Below are 21989 nucleotides of genomic sequence, written 5' to 3' on the forward strand. Positions count from 1 at the left end.
GCTGTGTATTTTATGAGAAGCTTCGTTACCTTTGGAAGCGGTTTCTTGAAGTTGGTGATGGGATTATGTTGGTGACGAGGCATTGGCTACCTTAAGAGAGTCATAGTGCTTCCTGCCAGTTGCTCACCCAAATACACATTTTGAGATACTGTGGCCAGTCTGCCTGAAGCGATACGCCACTAGTTGTGTATCTTAAGAGAAACATCGTTACTCTTGACAGCGGTTTCTTGACTTTGAAGCTGTGATTATACTGGTGACGAGATATTGGCTACCCTAAGAGAGTCACAGTGTTTCGTGCCAGTTGCTCACTCAAATACACATTTTTTAGATACTGTGTCCAGTGTGCCTGAAGCGATACGCCACTAGTTGTGTATCTTAAGAGAAACATCGTTACTTTTGCCAGGGGTATCTAGAAGTTGCTGATTTGATTCTGCTGGTGACGAGGCATTGGCTACCTCAAGAGAGTCATAGAGATTCCTGCCAGTTCTTCACCCAAATACACATTTTTTAGATACTCTTTCCAGTCTGCCTGATAGCTACGCCACTAGTTGTGTATCTTAAGAGTCATTGTAACTTTTGCCAGGGGTTTCTTGAAGTTGCTGATGTGATTTTGCTGGTGACGAGGCATTGGCTACCCTATGAGTGTCATAGTGATTCCTGCTAGTTGCTCACCCAAATACACATTTTTTTGATACTTTGGCCAGTCTGCCTCAAGTGACACCCCACTAGCTGTGTATCTTATGAGAAGTTTCGTTACCTTTGCAAGCGGTTTCTTGAAGTTGGTGATGGGATTATGTTCGTGACGAGGCATTGGCTACATTAAGAGAGTCATAGTGCTTCCTGCCAGTTGCTCACCCAAATACACATTTTGAGATACTGTGGCCAGTCTGCCTGAAGCGATACGCCACTAGTTGTGTATCTTAAGAGAAACATCGTTACTCTTGCCAGCGGTTTCTTGACTTTGAAGATGTGATTATACTGGTGACGAGATATTGGTTACCCTAAGAGAGTCACAGTGTTTCGTGCCAGTTGCTCACCCAAATACACATTTTTTAGATACTGTTTCCAGTGTGCCTGAAGCGATACGCCATTAGTTGTGTATCTTAAGAGAAACATCGTTACTTTTGCCAGGGGTTTCTAGAAGTTGCTGATTTGATTCTGCTGGTGACGAGGCATTGGCTACCTCAAGAGAGTCATAGAGATTCCTGCCAGTTCTTCACCCAAATACACATTTTTTAGATACTCTTTCCAGTCTGCCTGATAGCTACGCCACTAGTTGTGTATCTTAAGAGTCATTGTAACTTTTGCCAGGGGTTTCTTGAAGTTGCTGATGTGATTTTGCTGGTGACGAGGCATTGGCTACCCTATGAGTGTCATAGTGATTCCTGCTAGTTGCTCACCAAAATACACATTTTTTTGACACTTTGGCCAGTCTGCCTCAAGTGACACCCCACTAGCTGTGTATCTTATGAGAAGCTTCGTTACCTTTGCAAGCGGTTTCTTGAAGTTGGTGATGGGATTATGTTGGTGACGAGGCATTGGCTACCTTAAGAGAGTCATAGTGCTACCTGCCAGTTGCTCACCCAAATACACATTTTGAGATACTGTGGCCAGTCTGCCTGAAGCGATACGCCACTAGTTGTGTATTTTAAGAGAAACATCGTTACTCTTGCCAGCGGTTTCTTGACTTTGAAGATGTGATTATACTGGTGACGAGATATTGGTTACCCTAGGAGAGTCACAGTGTTTCGTGCCAGTTGCTCAATCAAATACACATTTTTTTGATACTGTTTCCAGTGTGCCTGAAGCGATGCGCCATTAGTTGTGTATCTTAAGAGAAACATCGTTACTTTTGCCAGGGGTTTCTAGAAGTTGCTGATTTGATTCTGCTGGTGACGAGGCATTGGCTACCTCAAGAGAGTCATAGAGATTCCTGCCAGTTCTTCAGCCAAATACACATTTTTTAGATACTCTTTCCAGTCTGCCTGATAGCTACGCCACTAGTTGTGTATCTTAAGAGTCATTGTAACTTTTGCCAGGGGTTTCTTGAAGTTGCTGATGTGATTTTGCTGGTGACGAGGCATTGGCTACCCTATAAGTGTCATAGTGATTCCTGCTAGTTGCTCACCCAAATACACATTTTTTTGATACTTTGGCCAGTCTGCCTCAAGTGACACCCCACTAGCTGTGTATCTTATGAGAAGCTTCGTTACCTTTGCAAGCGGTTTCTTGAAGTTGGTGATGGGATTATGTTGGTGACGAGGCATTGGCTACCTTAAGAGAGTCATAGTGCTTCCTGCCAGTTGCTCACCCAAATACACATTTTGAGATACTGTGGCCAGTCTGCCTGAAGCGATACGCCACTAGTTGTGTATCTTAAGAGAAACATCGTTACTCTTGCCAGCGGTTTCTTGACTTTGAAGCTGTGATTATACTGGTGACGAGATATTGGCTACCCTAAGAGAGTCACAGTGTTTCGTGCCAGTTGCTCACTCAAATACACATTTTTTAGATACTGTGTCCAGTGTGCCTGAAGCGATACGCCACTAGTTGTGTATCTTAAGAGAAACATCGTTACTTTTGCCAGGGGTTTCTAGAAGTTGCTGATTTGATTCTGCTGGTGACGAGGCATTGGCTACCTCAAGAGAGTCATAGAGATTCCTGCCAGTTCTTCACCCAAATACACATTTTTTAGATACTCTTTCCAGTCTGCCTGATAGCTACGCCACTAGTTGTGTATCTTAAGAGTCATTGTAACTTTTGCCAGGGGTTTCTTGAAGTTGCTGATGTGATTTTGCTGGTGACGAGGCATTGGCTACCCTATGAGTGTCATAGTGATTCCTGCTAGTTGCTCACCCAAATACACATTTTTTTGATACTTTGGCCAGTCTGCATCAAGTGACACCCCACTAGCTGTGTATCTTATGAGAAGTTTCGTTACCTTTGCAAGCGGTTTCTTGAAGTTGGTGATGGGATTATGTTGGTGACGAGGCATTGGCTACATTAAGAGAGTCATAGTGCTTCCTGCCAGTTGCTCACCCAAATACACATTTTGAGATACTGTGGCCAGTCTGCCTGAAGCGATACGCCACTAGTTGTGTATCTTAAGAGAAACATCGTTACTCTTGCCAGCGGTTTCTTGACTTTGAAGATGTGATTATACTGGTGACGAGATATTGGTTACCCTAAGAGAGTCACAGTGTTTCGTGCCAGTTGCTCACCCAAATACACATTTTTTAGATACTGTTTCCAGTGTGCCTGAAGCGATACGCCATTAGTTGTGTATCTTAAGAGAAACATCGTTACTTTTGCCAGGGGTTTCTAGAAGTTGCTGATTTGATTCTGCTGGTGACGAGGCATTGGCTACCTCAAGAGAGTCATAGAGATTCCTGCCAGTTCTTCACCCAAATACACATTTTTTAGATACTCTTTCCAGTCTGCCTGATAGCTACGCCACTAGTTGTGTATCTTAAGAGTCATTGTAACTTTTGCCAGGGGTTTCTTGAAGTTGCTGATGTGATTATGCTGGTGACGAGGCATTGGCTACCCTCTGAGTGTCATAGTGATTCCTGCTAATTTCTCATCCAAATACACATTTTTTTTATACTTTGGCCAGTCTGCCTCAAGTGACACCCCACTAGCTGTGTATCTTATGAGAAGCTTCGTTACATTTGCAAGCGGTTTCTTGAAGTTGGTGATGGGATTATGTTGGTGACGAGGCATTGGCTACCTTAAGAGAGTCATAGAGCTTCCTGCCAGTTGCTCACCCAAATACACATTTTGAGATACTGTGGCCAATCTGCCTGAAGCGATACGCCACTAGTTGTGTATCTTAAGAGAAACATCGTTACTCTTGCCAGCGGTATCTTGACTTTGAAGATGTGATTATACTGGTGACGAGATATTGGTTACCCTAAGAGAGTCACAGTGATTCGTGCCAGTTGCTCACCCAAATACACATTTTTTAGATACTGTTTCCAGTGTGCCTGAAGCGATACGCCATTAGTTGTGTATCTTAAGAGAAACATCGTTACTTTTGCCAGGGGTTTCTAGAAGTTGCTGATTTGATTCTGCTGGTGACGAGGCATTGGCTACCTCAAGAGAGTCATAGAGATTCCTGCCAGTTCTTCACCCAAATACACATTTTTTAGATATTCTTTCCAGTCTGCCTGATAGCTACGCCACTAGTTGTGTATCTTAAGAGTCATTGTAACTTTTGCCAGGGGTTTCTTGAAGTTGCTGATGTGATTATGCTGGTGACGAGGCATTGGCTACCCTATGAGTGTCATAGTGATTCCTGCTAGTTGCTCACCCAAATACACATTTTTTTGATACTTTGGCCAGTCTGCCTCAAGTGACACCCCACTAGCTGTGTATCTTATGAGAAGCTTCGTTACATTTGCAAGCGGTTTCTTGAAGTTGGTGATGGGATTATGTTGGTGACGAGGCATTGGCTACATTAAGAGAGTCATAGTGCTTCCTGCCAGTTGCTCACCCAAATACACATTTTGAGATACTTAGGCCAGTCTGCCTGAAGCGATACGCCACTAGTTGTTTATCTTAAGAGAAACATCGTTACTCTTGCCAGCGGTTTCTTGACTTTGAAGATGTGATTATACTGGTGACGAGATATTGGTTACCCTAGGAGAGTCACAGTGTTTCGTGCCAGTTGCTCACCCAAATACACATTTTTTAGATACTGTTTCCAGTGTGCCTGAAGCGATACGCCATTAGTTGTGTATCTTAAGAGAAACATCGTTACTTTTGCCAGGGGTTTCTAGAAGTTGCTGATTTGATTCTGCTGGTGACGAGGCATTGGCTACCTCAAGAGAGTCATAGAGATTCCGGCCAGTTCTTCACCCAAATACACATTTTTTAGATACTCTTTCCAGTCTGCCTGATAGCTACGCCACTAGTTGTGTATCTTAAGAGTCATTGTAACTTTTGCCAGGGGTTTCTTGAAGTTGCTGATGTGATTTTGCTGGTGACGAGGCATTGGCTACCCTATGAGTGTCATAGTGATTCCTGCTAGTTGCTCACCCAAATACACATTTTTTTGATACTTTGGCCAGTCTGCCTCAAGTGACACCCCACTAGCTGTGTATCTTATGAGAAGCTTCGTTACCTTTGCAAGCGGTTTCTTGAAGTTGGTGATGGGATTATGTTGGTGACGAGGCATTGGCTACCTTAAGAGAGTCATAGTGCTTCCTGCCAGTTGCTCACCCAAATACACATTTTGAGTTACTGTGGCCAGTCTGCCTGAAGCGATACGCCACTAGTTGTGTATCTTAAGAGAAACATCGTTACTCTTGCCAGCGGTTTCTTGACTTTGAAGCTGTGATTAAACTGGTGACGAGATATTGGCTACCCTAAGAGAGTCACAGTGTTTCGTGCCAGTTGCTCACCCAAATACACATTTTTTAGATACTGTATCCAGTGTGCCTGAAGCGATACGCCACTAGTTGTGTATCTTAAGAGAAGCATCGTTACTTTTGCCAGGGGTTTCTAGAAGTTGCTGATTTGATTCTGCTGGTGACGAGGCATTGGCTACCTCAAGAGAGTCATAGAGATTCCTGCCAGTTCTTCACCCAAATACACATTTTTTAGATACACTTTCCGGTCTGCCTGATAGCTACGCCACTAGTTGTGTATCTTAAGAGTCATTGTAACTTTTGCCAGGGGTTTCTTGAAGTTGCTGATGTGATTTTGCTGGTGACGACGCATTGGCTACCCTATGAGTGTCATAGTGATTCCTGCTAGTTGCTCACCAAAATACACATTTTTTTGATACTTTGGCCAGTCTGCCTCAAGTGACACCCCACTAGCTGTGTATCTTATGAGAAGCTTCGTTACATTTGCAAGCGGTTTCTTGAAGTTGGTGATGGGATTATGTTGGTGACGAGGCATTGGCTACCTTAAGAGAGTCATAGTGCTTCCTGCCAGTTGCTCACCCAAATACACATTTTGAGATACTGTGGCCAGTCTGCCTGAAGCGATACGCCACTAGTTGTGTATCTTAAGAGAAACATCGTTACTTTTGCCAGCGGTTTCTTGACTTTGAAGCTGTGATTATACTGGTGACGAGATATTGGCTACCCGAAGAGAGTCACAGTGCTTCGTGCCAGTTGCTCACCCAAATACACATTTTTTAGATACTGTGGCCAGTGTGCCTGAAGCGATACGCCACTAGTTGTGTATCTTAAGAGAATTATCGTTACTATTGCCAGGGGTTTCTAGAAGTTGCTGATTTGATTCCGCTAGTGACGAGGCATTGGCTACCTCAAGAGAGTCATAGAGATTCCTGCCAGTTCTTCACCCAAATACACATTTTTTAGATACTCTTTCCAGTCTGACTGATAGCTACGTAACTAGTTGTGTATCTTAAGAGTCATTGTAACTTTTGCCAGGGGTTTCTTGAAGTTGCTGATGTGATTATGCTGGTGACGAGGCATTGGCTACCTTAAGAGAGTCATAGTGCTTCCTGCCAGTTGCTCACCCAAATACACATTTTGAGATACTGTGGCCAGTCTGCCTGAAGCGATACGCCACTGGTTGTGTATCTTAAGAGAAACATCGTTACTCTTGCCAGCGGTTTCTTGACTTTGAAGCTGTGATTATACTGGTGACGAGATATTGGCTACCCTAAGAGAGTCACAGTGTTTCGTGCCAGTTGCTCACTCAAATACACATTTTTTAGATACTGTGTCCAGTGTGCCTGAAGCGATACGCCACTAGTTGTGTATCTTAAGAGAAACATCGTTACTTTTGCCAGGGGTTTCTAGAAGTTGCTGATTTGATTCTGCTGGTGACGAGGCATTGGCTACCTCAAGAGAGTCATAGAGATTCCTGCCAGTTCTTCACCCAAATACACATTTTTTAGATACTCTTTCCAGTCTGCCTGATAGCTACGCCACTAGTTGTGTATCTTAAGAGTCATTGTAACTTTTGCCAGGGGTTTCTTGAAGTTGCTGATGTGGTTTTGCTGGTGACGAGGCATTGGCTACCCTATGAGTGTCATAGTGATTCCTGCTAGTTGCTCACCCAAATACACATTTTTTTGATACTTTGGCCAGTCTGCCTCAAGTGACACCCCACTAGCTGTGTATCTTATGAGAAGTTTCGTTACCTTTGCAAGCGGTTTCTTGAAGTTGGTGATGGGATTATGTTGGTGACGAGGCATTGGCTACATTAAGAGAGTCATAGTGCTTCCTGCCAGTTGCTCACCCAAATACACATTTTGAGATACTGTGGCCAGTCTGCCTGAAGCGATACGCCACTAGTTGTGTATCTTAAGAGAAACATCGTTACTCTTGCCAGCGGTTTCTTGACTTTGAAGATGTGATTATACTGGTGACGAGATATTGGTTACCCTAAGAGAGTCACAGTGTTTCGTGCCAGTTGCTCACCCAAATACACATTTTTTAGATACTGTTTCCAGTGTGCCTGAAGCGATACGCCATTAGTTGTGTATCTTAAGAGAAACATCGTTACTTTTGCCAGGGGTTTCTAGAAGTTGCTGATTTGATTCTGCTGGTGACGAGGCATTGGCTACCTCAAGAGAGTCATAGAGATTCCTGCCAGTTCTTCACCCAAATACACATTTTTTAGATACTCTTTCCAGTCTGCCTGATAGCTACGCCACTAGTTGTGTATCTTAAGAGTCATTGTAACTTTTGCCAGGGGTTTCTTGAAGTTGCTGATGTGATTATGCTGGTGACGAGGCATTGGCTACCCTATGAGTGTCATAGTGATTCCTGCTAATTGCTCACCCAAATACACATTTTTTTTATACTTTGGACAGTCTGCCTCAAGTGACACCCCACTAGCTGTGTATCTTATGAGAAGCTTCGTTACATTTGCAAGCGGTTTCTTGAAGTTGGTGATGGGATTATGTTGGTGACGAGGCATTGGCTACCTTAAGAGAGTCATAGTGCTTCCTGCCAGTTGCTCACCCAAATACACATTTTGAGATACTGTGGCCAATCTGCCTGAAGCGATACGCCACTAGTTGTGTATCTTAAGAGAAACATCGTTACTTTTGCCAGGGGTTTCTAGAAGTTGCTGATTTGATTCTGCTGGTGACGAGGCATTGGCTACCTCAAGAGAGTCATAGAGATTCCTGCCAGTTCTTCACCCAAATACACATTTTTTAGATACTCTTTCCAGTCTGCCTGATAGCTACGCCACTAGTTGTGTATCTTAAGAGTCATTGTAACTTTTGCCAGGGGTTTCTTGAAGTTGCTGATGTGATTTTGCTGGTGACGAGGCATTGGCTACCCTATGAGTGTCATAGTGATTCCTGCTAGTTGCTCACCCAAATACACATTTTTTTGATACTTTGGCCAGTCTGCCTCAAGTGACACCCCACTAGCTGTGTATCTTATGAGAAGCTTCGTTACCTTTGCAAGCGGTTTCTTGAAGTTTGTGATGGGATTATGTTGGTGACGAGGCATTGGCTACCTTAAGAGAGTCATAGTGCTTCCTGCCAGTTGCTCACCCAAATACACATTTTGAGATACTGTGGCCAGTCTGCCTGAAGCGATACGCCACTAGTTGTGTATCTTAAGAGAAACATCGTTACTCTTGCCAGCGGTTTCTTGACTTTGAAGCTGTGATTATACTGGTGACGAGATATTGGCTACCCTAAGAGAGTCACAGTGTTTCGTGCCAGTTGCTCACCCAAATACACATTTTTTAGATACTGTGTCCAGTGTGCCTGAAGCGATACGCCACTAGTTGTGTATCTTAAGAGAAACATCGTTACTTTTGCCAGGGGTTTCTAGAAGTTGCTGATTTGATTCTGCTGGTGACGAGGCATTGGCTACCTCAAGAGAGTCATAGAGATTCCTGCCAGTTCTTCACCCAAATACACATTTTTTAGATACTCTTTCCGGTCTGCCTGATAGCTACGCCACTAGTTGTGTATCTTAAGAGTCATTGTAACTTTTGCCAGGGGTTTCTTGAAGTTGCTGATGTGATTTTGCTGGTGACGAGGCATTGGCTACCCTAAGAGTGTCATAGTGATTCCTGCTAGTTGCTCACCAAAATACACATTTTTTTTATACTTTGGCCAGTCTGCCTCAAGTGACACCCCACTAGCTGTGTATCTTATGAGAAGCTTTGTTACATTTGCAAGCGGTTTCTTGAAGTTGGTGATGGGATTATGTTGGTGACGAGGCATTGGCTACCTTAAGAGAGTCATAGTGCTTCCTGCCAGTTGCTCACCCAAATACACATTTTGAGATACTGTGGCCAGTCTGCCTGAAGCGATACGCCACTAGTTGTGTATCTTAAGAGAAACATCGTTACTTTTGCCAGGGGTTTCTAGAAGTTGCTGATTTGATTCTGCTGGTGACGAGGCATTGGCTACCTCAAGAGAGTCATAGAGATTCCTGCCAGTTCTTCACCCTAATACACATTTTTTAGATACTCTTTCCAGTCTGCCTGATAGCTACGCCACTAGTTGTGTATCTTAAGAGTCATTGTAACTTTTGTCAGGGGTTTCTTGAAGTTGCTGATGTGATTATGCTGGTGACGAGGCATTGGCTACCCTATGAGTGTCATAGTGATTCCTGCTAGTTGCTCACCCAAATACACATTTTTTTGATACTTTGGCCAGTCTGCCTCAAGTGACACCCCACTAGCTGTGTATCTTATGAGAAGCTTCGTTACATTTGCAAGCGGTTTCTTGAAGTTGGTGATGGGATTATGTTGGTGACGAGGCATTGGCTACCTTAAGAGAGTCATAGTGCTTCCTGCCAGTTGCTCACCCAAATACACATTTTGAGATACTGTGGCCAGTCTGCCTGAAGCGATACGCCACTAGTTGTGTATCTTAAGAGAAACATCGTTACCCTTGCCAGCGGTTTCTTGACTTTGAAGCTGTGATTATACTGGTGACGAGATATTGGCTACCCGAAGAGAGTCACAGTGCTTCGTGCCAGTTGCTCACCCAAATACACATTTTTTAGATACTGTGTCCAGTGTGCCTGAAGCGATACGCCACTAGTCGTGTATCTTAAGAGAATTATCGTTACTTTTGCCAGGGGTTTCTAGAAGTTGCTGATTTGATTCCGCTAGTGACGAGGCATTGGCTACCTCAAGAGAGTCATAGAGATTCCTGCCAGTTCTTCACCCAAATACACATTTTTTAGATACTCTTTCCAGTCTGACTGATAGCTACGTAACTAGTTGTGTATCTTAAGAGTCATTGTAACTTTTGCCAGGGGTTTCTTGAAGTTGCTGATGTGATTATGCTGGTGACGAGGCATTGGCTACCTCAAGAGAGTCATAGAGATTCCTGCCAGTTCTTCACCCAAATACACATTTTTTAGATACTCTTTCCAGTCTGACTGATAGCTACGTAACTAGTTGTGTATCTTAAGAGTCATTGTAACTTTTGCCAGGGGTTTCTTGAAGTTGCTGATGTGATTTTGCTGGTGACGAGGCATTGGCTACCCTATGAGTGTCATAGTGATTCCTGCTAGTTGCTCACCCAAATACACATTTTTTTGATACTTTGGCCAGTCTGCCTCAAGTGACACCCCACTAGCTGTGTATCTTATGAGAAGTTTCGTTACCTTTGTAAGCGGTTTCTTGAAGTTGGTGATGGGATTATGTTGGTGACGAGGCATTGGCTACATTAAGAGAGTCATAGTGCTTCCTGCCAGTTGCTCACCCAAATACACATTTTGAGATACTGTGGCCAGTCTGCCTGAAGCGATACGCCACTAGTTGTGTATCTTAAGAGAAACATCGTTACTCTTGCCAGCGGTTTCTTGACTTTGAAGATGTGATTATACTGGTGACGAGATATTGGTTACCCTAAGAGAGTCACAGTGTTTCGTGCCAGTTGCTCACCCAAATACACATTTTTTAGATACTGTTTCCAGTGTGCCTGAAGCGATACGCCACTAGTTGTGTATCTTAAGAGAAACATCGTTACTTTTGCCAGCGGTTTCTTGACTTTGAAGATGTGATTATACTGGTGACGAGATATTGGTTACCCTAAGAGAGTCACAGTGTTTCGTGCCAGTTGCTCACCCAAATACACATTTTTTGGATACTGTTTCCAGTGTGCCTGAAGCGATACGCCACTAGTTGTGTATCTTAAGAGAAACATCGTTAATTTTGCCAGGGGTTTCTAGAAGTTGCTGATTTGATTCTGCTGTTGACGAGGCATTGGCTACCTCAAGAGAGTCATAGAGATTCCTGCCAGTTCTTCACCCAAATACACATTTTTTAGATACTCTTTCCAGTCTGCCTGATAGCTACGCCACTAGTTGTGTATCTTAAGAGTCATTGTAACTTTTGCCAGGGGTTTCTTGAAGTTGCTGATGTGATTATGCTGGTGACGAGGCATTGGCTACCCAATGAGTGTCATAGTGATTCCTGCTAGTTGCTCACCCAAATACACATTTTTTTGATACTTTGGCCAGTCTGCCTCAAGTGACACCCCACTAGCTGTGTATCTTATGAGAAGCTTCGTTACCTTTGCAAGCGGCTTCTTGAAGTTGGTGATGGGATTATGTTGGTGACGAGGCATTGGCTTCCTTAAGAGAGTCATAGTGCTTCCTGCCAGTTGCTCACCCAAATACACATTTTGAGATACTGTGGCCAGTCTGCCTGAAGCGATACGCCACTAGTTGAGTATCTTAAGAGAAACATCGTTACTCTTGCCAGCGGTTTCTTGACTTTGAAGCTGTGATTATACTGGTGACGAGATATTGGCTACCCTAAGAGAGTCACAGTGTTTCGTGCCAGTTGCTCACCCAAATACACATTTTTTAGATACTGTGGCCAGTCTGCCTGAAGCGATACGCCACTAGTTGTGTATCTTAAGAGAAACATCGTTACTTTTGTCAGGGGTTTCTAGAAGTTGCTGATTTGATTCTGCTGGTGACGAGGCATTGGCTACCTCAAGAGAGTCATAGAGATTCCTGCCAGTTCTTCACCCAAATACACATTTTTTAGATACTCTTTCCAGTCTGCCTGATAGCTACGCCACTAGTTGTGTATCTTAAGAGTCATTGTAACTTTTGCCAGGGGTTTCTTGAAGTTGCTGATGTGATTATGCTGGTGACGAGGCATTGGCTACCCTATGAGTATCATAGTGAATCCTGCTAGTTGCTCACCCAAATACACATTTTTTTGATACTTTGGCCAGTCTGCCTCAAGTGACACCCCACTAGCTGTGTATCTTATGAGAAGCTTCGTTACATTTGCAAGCGGTTTCTTGAAGTTGGTGATGGGATTATGTTGGTGACGTAGCATTGGCTTCCTTAAGAGAGTCATAGTGCTTCCTGCCAGTTGCTCACCCAAATACACATTTTGAGATACTGTGGCCAGTCTGCCTGAAGCGATACGCCACTAGTTGAGTATCTTAAGAGAAACATCGTTACTCTTGCCAGCGGTTTCTTGACTTTGAAGCTGTGATTATACTGGTGACGAGATATTGGCTACCCTAAGAGAGTCACAGTGTTTCGTGCCAGTTTCTCACCCAAATACACATTTTGTAGATACTGTGTCCAGTGTGCCTGAAGCGATACGCCACTAGTTGTGTATCTTAAGAGAATTATCGTTACTTTTGCCAGGGGTTTCTAGAAGTTGCTGATTTGATTCCGCTAGTGACGAGGCATTGGCTACCTCAAGAGAGTCATAGAGATTCCTGCCAGTTCTTCACCCAAATACACATTTTTTAGATACTCTTTCCAGTCTGACTAATAGCTACGTAACTAGTTGTGTATCTTAAGAGTCATTGTAACTTTTGCCAGGGGTTTCTTGAAGTTGCTGATGTGATTATGCTGGTGACGAGGCATTGGCTACCCTATGAGTGTCATAGTGATTCCTGCTAGTTGCTCACCCAAATACACATTTCCTTGATACTTTGGCCAGTCTGCCTCAAGTGACACCCCACTAGCTGTGTATCTTATGAGAAGCTTCGTTACCTTTGCAAGCGGTTTCTTGAAGTTGATGATGGGATTATGTTGGTGACGAGGCATTGGCAACCTTAAGAGAGTCATAGTGCTTCCTGCCAGTTGCTCACCCAAATACACATTTTGAGATACTGTGGCCAGTCTGCCTGAAGCGATACGCCACTAGTTGTGTATCTTAAGAGAAACATCGTTACTCTTGCCAGCGGTTTCTTGACTTTGAAGATGTGATTATACTGGTGACGAGATATTGGTTACCCTAAGAGAGTCACAGTGTTTCGTGCCAGTTGCTCACCCAAATACACATTTTTTAGATAGTGTTTCCAGTGTGCCTGAAGCGATACGCCACTAGTTGTGTATCTTAAGAGAAACATCGTTACTTTTGCCAGGGGTTTCTAGATGTTGCTGATTTGATTCTGCTGGTGACGAGGCATTGGCTACCTCAAGAGAGTCATAGAGATTCCTGCCAGTTCTTCACCCAAATACACATTTTTTAGATACTCTTTCCAGTCTGCCTGATAGCTACGCCACTAGTTGTGTATCTTAAGAGTCATTGTAACTTTTGCCAGGGGTTTCTTGAAGTTGCTGATGTGATTATGCTGGTGACGAGGCATTGGCTACCCTATGAGTGTCATAGTGATTCCTGCTAGTTGCTCACCCAAATACACATTTTTTTGATACTTTGGCCAGTCTGTCTCAAGTGACACCCCACTAGCTGTATATCTTATGAGAAGCTTCGTTACATTTGCAAGCGGTTTCTTGAAGTTGGTGATGGGATTATGTTGGTGACGAGGCATTGGATACCTTAAGAGAGTCATAGTGCTTCCTGCCAGTTGCTCACCCAAATACACATTTTGAGATACTGTGGCCAGTCTGCCTGTAGCGATTCGCCACTAGTTGTGTATCTTAAGAGAAACATCGTTACTCTTGCCAGCGGTTTCTTGACTTTGAAGCTGTGATTATACTGGTGACGAGATATTGGCTACCCTAAGAGAGTCACAGTGTTTCGTGCCAGTTGCTCACCCAAATACAATTTTTTTAGATACTGTGTCCAGTGTGCCTGAAGCGATACGCCACTAGTTGTGTATCTTAAGAGAAACATCGTTACTTTTGCCAGGGGTTTCTAGAAGTTGCTGAATGATTCTGCTGGTGACGAGGCATTGGCAACCTCAAGAGAGTCATAGAGATTCCTGCCAGTTCTTCACCCAAATACACATTTTTTAGATACTCTTTCCAGTCTGCCTGATAGCTAGGCCACTAGCTGTGTATCTTAAGAGTCATTGTAACTTTTGCCAGGGGTTTCTTGAAGTTGCTGATGTGATTATGCTGGTGACGAGGCATTGGCTACCCTATGAGTGTCATAGTGATTCCTGCTAGTTGCTCACCCAAATACACATTTTTTTGATACTTTGGCCAGTCTGCCTCAAGTGACACCCCACCAGCTGTGTATCTTATGAGAAGCTTAGTTACCTTTGCAAGCGGTTTCTTGAAGTTGGTGATGGGATTACGTTGGTGACGAGGCATTGGCTACCTTAAGAGAGTCATAGTGCTTCCTGCCAGTTGCTCACCCAAATACACATTTTGAGATACTGTGGCCAGTCTGCCTGAAGCGATACGTCACTAGTTGTGTATCTTAAGAGAAACATCGTTACTCTTGCCAGCAGTTTCTTGACTTTGAAGATGTGATTATACTGGTGACGAGATATTGGTTACCCTAAGAGAGTCACAGTGTTTCGTGCCAGTTGCTCACCCAAATACACATTTTTTAGATACTGTTTCCAGTGTGCCTGAAGCGATACGCCACTAGTTGTGTATCTTAAGAGAAACATCGTTACTTTTGAAAGGGGTTTCTAGAAGTTGCTGATTTGATTCTGCTGGTGACGAAGCATTGGCTACCTCAAGATAGTCATAGAGATTCCTGCCAGTTCTTCACCCAAATACACATTTTTTAGATACTCTTTCCAGTCTGCCTGATAGCTACGCCACTAGTTGTGTATCTTAAGAGTCATTGTAACTTTTGCCAGGGGTTTCTTGAAGTTGCTGATGTGATTATGCTGGTGACGAGGCATTGGCTACCCTATGTGTGTCATAGTGATTCCTGCTAGTTGCTCACCCAAATACAAATTTTTTTGATACATTGGCCAGTCCGCCTCAAGTGACACCTCACTAGCTGTGTATCTTATGAGAAGTTTCGTTACCTTTGCAAGCGGTTTCTTGAACTTGGTGATGGGATTATGTTGGTGACGAGGCATTGGCTACCTTAAGAGAGTCATAGTGCTTCCTGCCAGTTGCTCACCCAAATACACATTTTGAGATACTGTGGCCAGTCTGCCTGAAGCGATACGCCACTAGTTGTGTATCTTAAGAGAAACATCGTTACTTTTCCCAGGGGTTTCTAGAAGTTGCTGATTTGATTCTGCTGGTGACGAGGCATTGGCTACCTCAAGAGAGTCATAGAGATTCCTGCCAGTTCTTCACCCAAATACACATTTTTTAGATACTCTTTCCAGTCTGACTGATAGCTACGCCACTAGTTGTGTATCTTAAGAGTCATTGTAACTTTTGCCAGGGGTTTCTTGAAGTTGCTGATGTGATTATGCTGGTGACGAGGCATTGGCTACCCTATGAGTGTCATAGTTTTTCCTGCTAGTTGCTCACCCAAATACACATTTTTTTGATACTTTGGCCAGTCTGCCTCAAGTGACACCCCACTAGCTGTGTATCTTATGAGAAGTTTCGTTACCTTTGCAAGCGGTTTCTTGAAGTTGGTGATGGGATTATGTTGGTGACGAGGCATTGGCTACATTAAGAGAGTCATAGTGCTTCCTGCCAGTTGCTCACCCAAATACACATTTTGGGATACTGTGGCCAGTCTGCCTGAAGCGATACGCCACTAGTTGTGTATCTTAAGAGAAACATCGTTACTCTTGCCAGCGGTTTCTTGACTTTGAAGATGTGATTATACTGGTGACGAGATATTGGTTACCCTAAGAGAGTCACAGTGTTTCGTGCCAGTTGCTCACCCAAATACACATTTTTTAGATACTGTTTCCAGTGTGCCTGAAGCGATACGCCACTAGTTGTGTATCTTAAGAGAAACATCGTTACTTTTGCCAGGGGTTTCTAGAAGTTGCTGATTTGATTCTGCTGGTGACGAGGCATTGGCTACCTCAAGAGAGTCATAGAGATTCCAGCCAGTTCTTCACCCAAATACACATTTTTTAGATACTCTTTCCAGTCTGCCTGATAGCTACGCCACTAGTTGTGTATCTTAAGAGTCATTGTAACTTTTGCCAGGAGTTTCTTGAAGTTGCTGATGTGATTATGCTGGTGACGAGGCATTGGCTACCCTATGAGTGTCATAGTGATTCCTGCTAGTTGCTCACCCAAATACACATTTTTTTGATACTTTGGCCAGTCCGCCTCAAGTGACACCCCACTAGCTGTGTATCTTATGAGAAGTTTCGTTACCTTTGCAAGCGGTTTCTTGAAGTTGGTGATGGGATTATGTTGGTGACGAGGCATTGGCTACATTAAGAGAGTCATAGTGCTTCCTGCCAGTTGCTCACCCAAATACACATTTTGAGATACTGTGGCCAGTCTGCCTGAAGCGATACGCCACTAGTTGTGTATCTTAAGAGAAACATCGTTACTCTTGCCAGCGGTTTCTTGACTTTGAAGCTGTGATTATACTGGTGACGAGATATTGGTTACCCTAAGAGAGTCACAGTGTTTCGTGCCAGTTGCTCACCCAAATACACATTTTTTAGATACTGTTTCCAGTGTGCCTGAAGCGATACGCCACTAGTTGTGTATCTTAAGAGAAACATCGTTACTTTTGCCAGGGGTTTCTAGAAGTTGCTGATTTGATTCTGCTGGTGACGAGGCATTGGCTACCTCAAGAGAGTCATAGAGATTCCTGCCAGTTCTTCACCCAAATACACATTTTTTAGATACTCTTTCCAGTCTGCCTGATAGCTACGCCACTAGTTGTGTATCTTAAGAGTCATTGTAACTTTTGCCAGGGGTTTCTTGAAGTTGCTGATGTGATTATGCTGGTGACGAGGCATTGGCTACCCTATGAGTGTCATAGTGATTCCTGCTAGTTGCTCACCCAAATACACATTTTTTTGATACTTTGGCCAGTCTGTCTCAAGTGACACCCCACTAGCTGTGTATCTTATGAGAAGCTTCGTTACATTTGCAAGCGGTTTCTTGAAGTTGGTGATGGGATTATGTTGGTGACGAGGCATTGGCTACCTTAAGAGAGTCATAGTGCTTCCTGCCAGTTGCTCACCCAAATACACATTTTGAGATACTGTGGCCAGTCTGCCTGTAGCGATACGCCACTAGTTGTGTATCTTAAGAGAAACATCGTTACTCTTGCCAGCGGTTTCTTGACTTTGAAGCTGTGATTATACTGGTGACGAGATGTTGGCTACCCTAAGAGAGTCACAGTGTTTCGTGCCAGTTGCTCACCCAAATAAAATTTTTTTAGATACTGTGTTCAGTGTGCCTGAAGCGATACGCCACTAGTTGTGTATCTTAAGGGAAACATCGTTACTTTTGCCAGGGGTTTCTAGAAGTTGCTGATTTGATTCTGCTGGTGACGAAGCATTGGCAACCTCAAGAGAGTCATAGAGATTCCTGCCAGTTCTTCACCCAAATACACATTTTTTAGATACTCTTTCCAGTCTGCCTGGTAGCTAGGCCACTAGCTGTGTATCTTAAGAGTCATTGTAACTTTTGCCAGGGGTTTCTTGAAGTTGCTGATGTGATTATGCTGGTGATGATGCATTGGCTACCCTATGAGTGTCATAGTGATTCCTGCTAGTTGCTCACCCAAATACACATTTTTTTGATACTTTGGCCAGTCCGCCTCAAGTGACACCCCACTAGCTGTGTATCTTATGAGAAGTTTCGTTACCTTTGCAAGCGGTTTCTTGAAGTTGGTGATGGGATTATGTTGGTGACGAGGCATTGGCTACATTAAGAGAGTCATAGTGCTTCCTGCCAGTTGCTCACCCAAATACACATTTTGAGATACTGTGGCCAGTCTGCCTGAAGCGATACGCCACTAGTTGTGTATCTTAAGAGAAACATCGTTACTCTTGCCAGCGGTTTCTTGACTTTGAAGCTGTGATTATACTGGTGACGAGATATTGGTTACCCTAAGAGAGTCACAGTGTTTCGTGCCAGTTGCTCACCCAAATACACATTTTTTAGATACTGTTTCCAGTGTGCCTGAAGCGATACGCCACTAGTTGTGTATCTTAAGAGAAACATCGTTACTTTTGCCAGGGGTTTCTAGAAGTTGCTGATTTGATTCTGCTGGTGACGAGGCATTGGCTACCTCAAGAGAGTCATAGAGATTCCTGCCAGTTCTTCACCCAAATACACATTTTTTAGATACTCTTTCCAGTCTGCCTGATAGCTACGCCACTAGTTGTGTATCTTAAGAGTCATTGTAACTTTTGCCAGGGGTTTCTTGAAGTTGCTGATGTGATTATGCTGGTGACGAGGCATTGGCTACCCTATGAGTGTCATAGTGATTCCTGCTAGTTGCTCACCCAAATACACATTTTTTTGATACTTTGGCCAGTCTGTCTCAAGTGACACCCCACTAGCTGTGTATCTTATGAGAAGCTTCGTTACATTTGCAAGCGGTTTCTTGAAGTTGGTGATGGGATTATGTTGGTGACGAGGCATTGGCTACCTTAAGAGAGTCATAGTGCTTCCTGCCAGTTGCTCACCCAAATACACATTTTGAGATACTGTGGCCAGTCTGCCTGTAGCGATACGCCACTAGTTGTGTATCTTAAGAGAAACATCGTTACTCTTGCCAGCGGTTTCTTGACTTTGAAGCTGTGATTATACTGGTGACGAGATGTTGGCTACCCTAAGAGAGTCACAGTGTTTCGTGCCAGTTGCTCACCCAAATAAAATTTTTTTAGATACTGTGTTCAGTGTGCCTGAAGCGATACGCCACTAGTTGTGTATCTTAAGGGAAACATCGTTACTTTTGCCAGGGGTTTCTAGAAGTTGCTGATTTGATTCTGCTGGTGACGAAGCATTGGCAACCTCAAGAGAGTCATAGAGATTCCTGCCAGTTCTTCACCCAAATACACATTTTTTAGATACTCTTTCCAGTCTGCCTGGTAGCTAGGCCACTAGCTGTGTATCTTAAGAGTCATTGTAACTTTTGCCAGGGGTTTCTTGAAGTTGCTGATGTGATTATGCTGGTGATGATGCATTGGCTACCCTATGAGTGTCATAGTGATTCCTGCTAGTTGCTCACCCAAATACACATTTTTTTTGATACTTTGGCCAGTCCGTCTCAAGTGACACCCCACTAGCTGTGTATCTTATGAGAAGTTTCGTTACCTTTGCAAGCGGTTTCTTGAAGTTGGTGATGGGATTATGTTGGTGACGAGGCATTGGCTACATTAAGAGAGTCATAGTGCTTCCTGCCAGTTGCTCACCCAAATACACATTTTGAGATACTGTGGCCAGTCTGCCTGAAGCGATACGCCACTAGTAGTGTATCTTAAGAGAAACATCGTTACTCTTGCCAGCGGTTTCTTGACTTTGAAGCTGTGATTATACTGGTGACGAGATATTGGTTACCCTAAGAGAGTCACAGTGTTTCGTGCCAGTTGCTCACCCAAATACACATTTTTTAGATACTGTTTCCAGTGTGCCTGAAGCGATACGCCACTAGTTGTGTATCTTAAGAGAAACATCGTTACTTTTGCCAGGGGTTTCTAGAAGTTGCTGATTTGATTCTGCTGGTGACGAGGCATTGGCTACCTCAAGAGAGTCATAGAGATTCCTGCCAGTTCTTCACCCAAATACACATTTTTTAGATACTCTTTCCAGTCTGCCTGATAGCTACGCCACTAGTTGTGTATCTTAAGAGTCATTGTAACTTTTGCCAGGGGTTTCTTGAAGTTGCTGATGTGATTATGCTGGTGACGAGGCATTGGCTACCCTATGAGTGTCATAGTGATTCCTGCTAGTTGCTCACCCAAATACACATTTTTTTGATACTTTGGCCAGTCCGTCTCAAGTGACACCCCACTAGCTGTGTATCTTATGAGAAGTTTCGTTACCTTTGCAAGCGGTTTCTTGAAGTTGGTGATGGGATTATGTTGGTGACGAGGCATTGGCTACATTAAGAGAGTCATAGTGCTTCCTGCCAGTTGCTCACCCAAATACACATTTTGAGATACTGTGGCCAGTCTGCCTGAAGCGATACGCCACTAGTAGTGTATCTTAAGAGAAACATCGTTACTCTTGCCAGCGGTTTCTTGACTTTGAAGCTGTGATTATACTGGTGACGAGATATTGGTTACCCTAAGAGAGTCACAGTGTTTCGTGCCAGTTGCTCACCCAAATACACATTTTTTAGATACTGTTTCCAGTGTGCCTGAAGCGATACGCCACTAGTTGTGTATCTTAAGAGAAACATCGTTACTTTTGCCAGGGGTTTCTAGAAGTTGCTGATTTGATTCTGCTGGTGACGAGGCATTGGCTACCTCAAGAGAGTCATAGAGATTCCTGCCAGCTCTTCACCCAAATACACATTTTTTAGATACTCTTTCCAGTCTGCCTGATAGCTACGCCACTAGTTGTGTATCTTAAGAGTCATTGTAACTTTTGCCAGGGGTTTCTTGAAGTTGCTGATGTGATTATGCTGGTGACGAGGCATTGGCTACCCTATGAGTGTCATAGTGATTCCTGCTAGTTGCTCACCCAAATACCCATTTTTTTGATACTTTGGCCAGTCCGCCTCAAGTGACACCTCACTAGCTGTGTATCTTATGAGAAGTTTCGTTACCATTGCAAGCGGTTTCTTGAACTTGGTGATGGGATTATGTTGGTGACGAGGCATTGGCTACATTAAGAGAGTCATAGTGCTTCCTGCCAGTTGCTCACCCAAATACACATTTTGAGATACTGTGGCCAGTCTGCCTGTAGCGATACGCCACTAGTTGTGTATCTTAAGAGAAACATCGTTACTCTTGCCAGCGGTTTCTTGACTTTGAAGCTGCGATTATACTGGTGACGAGATATTGGCTACCCTAAGAGAGTCACAGTGTTTCGTGCCAGTTGCTCACCCAAATACAAATTTTTTAGATACTGTGTCAAGTGTGCCTGAAGCGATACGCCACTAGTTGTGTATCTTAAGAGAAACATCGTTACTTTTGCCAGGGGTTTCTAGAAGTTGCTGATTTGATTCTGCTGGTGACGAGGCATTGGCTACCTCAAGAGAGTCATAGAGATTCCTGCCAGTTCTTCACCCAAATACACATTTTTTAGATACTCTTTCCAGTCTGCCTGATAGCTACGCCACTAGTTGTGTATCTTAAGAGTCATTGTAACTTTTGCCAGGGGTTTCTTGAAGTTGCTGATGTGATTATGCTGGTGACGAGGCATTGGCTACCCTATGAGTGTCATAGTGATTCCTGCTAGTTGCTCACCCAAATACACATTTTTTTGATACTTTGGCCAGTCCGCCTCAAGTGACACCCCACTAGCTGTGTATCTTATGAGAAGTTTCGTTACCTTTGCAAGCGGTTTCTTGAACTTGGTGATGGGATTATGTTGGTGACGAGGCATTGGCTACATTAAGAGAGTCATAGTGCTTCCTGCCAGTTGCTCACCCAAATACACATTTTGAGATACTGTGGCCAGTCTGCCTGTAGCGATACGCCACTAGTTGTGTATCTTAAGAGAAACATCGTTACTTTTGCCAGGGGTTTCTAGAAGTTGCTGATTTGATTCTGCTGGTGACGAGGCATTGGCTACCTCAAGAGAGTCATAGAGATTCCTGCCAGTTCTTCACCCAAATACACATTTTTTAGATACTCTTTCCAGTCTGCCTGATAGCTACGCCACTAGTTGTGTATCTTGAGAGTCATTGTAACTTTTGCCAGGGGTTTCTTGAAGTTGCTGATGTGATTATGCTGGTGACGAGGCATTGGCTACCCTATGAGGGTCATAGTTTTTCCTGCTAGTTGCTCACCCAAATACACATTTTTTTGATACTTTGGC

Source organism: Schistocerca nitens, chromosome 3 (assembly GCF_023898315.1).
Source record: "Schistocerca nitens isolate TAMUIC-IGC-003100 chromosome 3, iqSchNite1.1, whole genome shotgun sequence".
NCBI classification, from domain to species: domain Eukaryota; kingdom Metazoa; phylum Arthropoda; class Insecta; order Orthoptera; family Acrididae; genus Schistocerca; species Schistocerca nitens.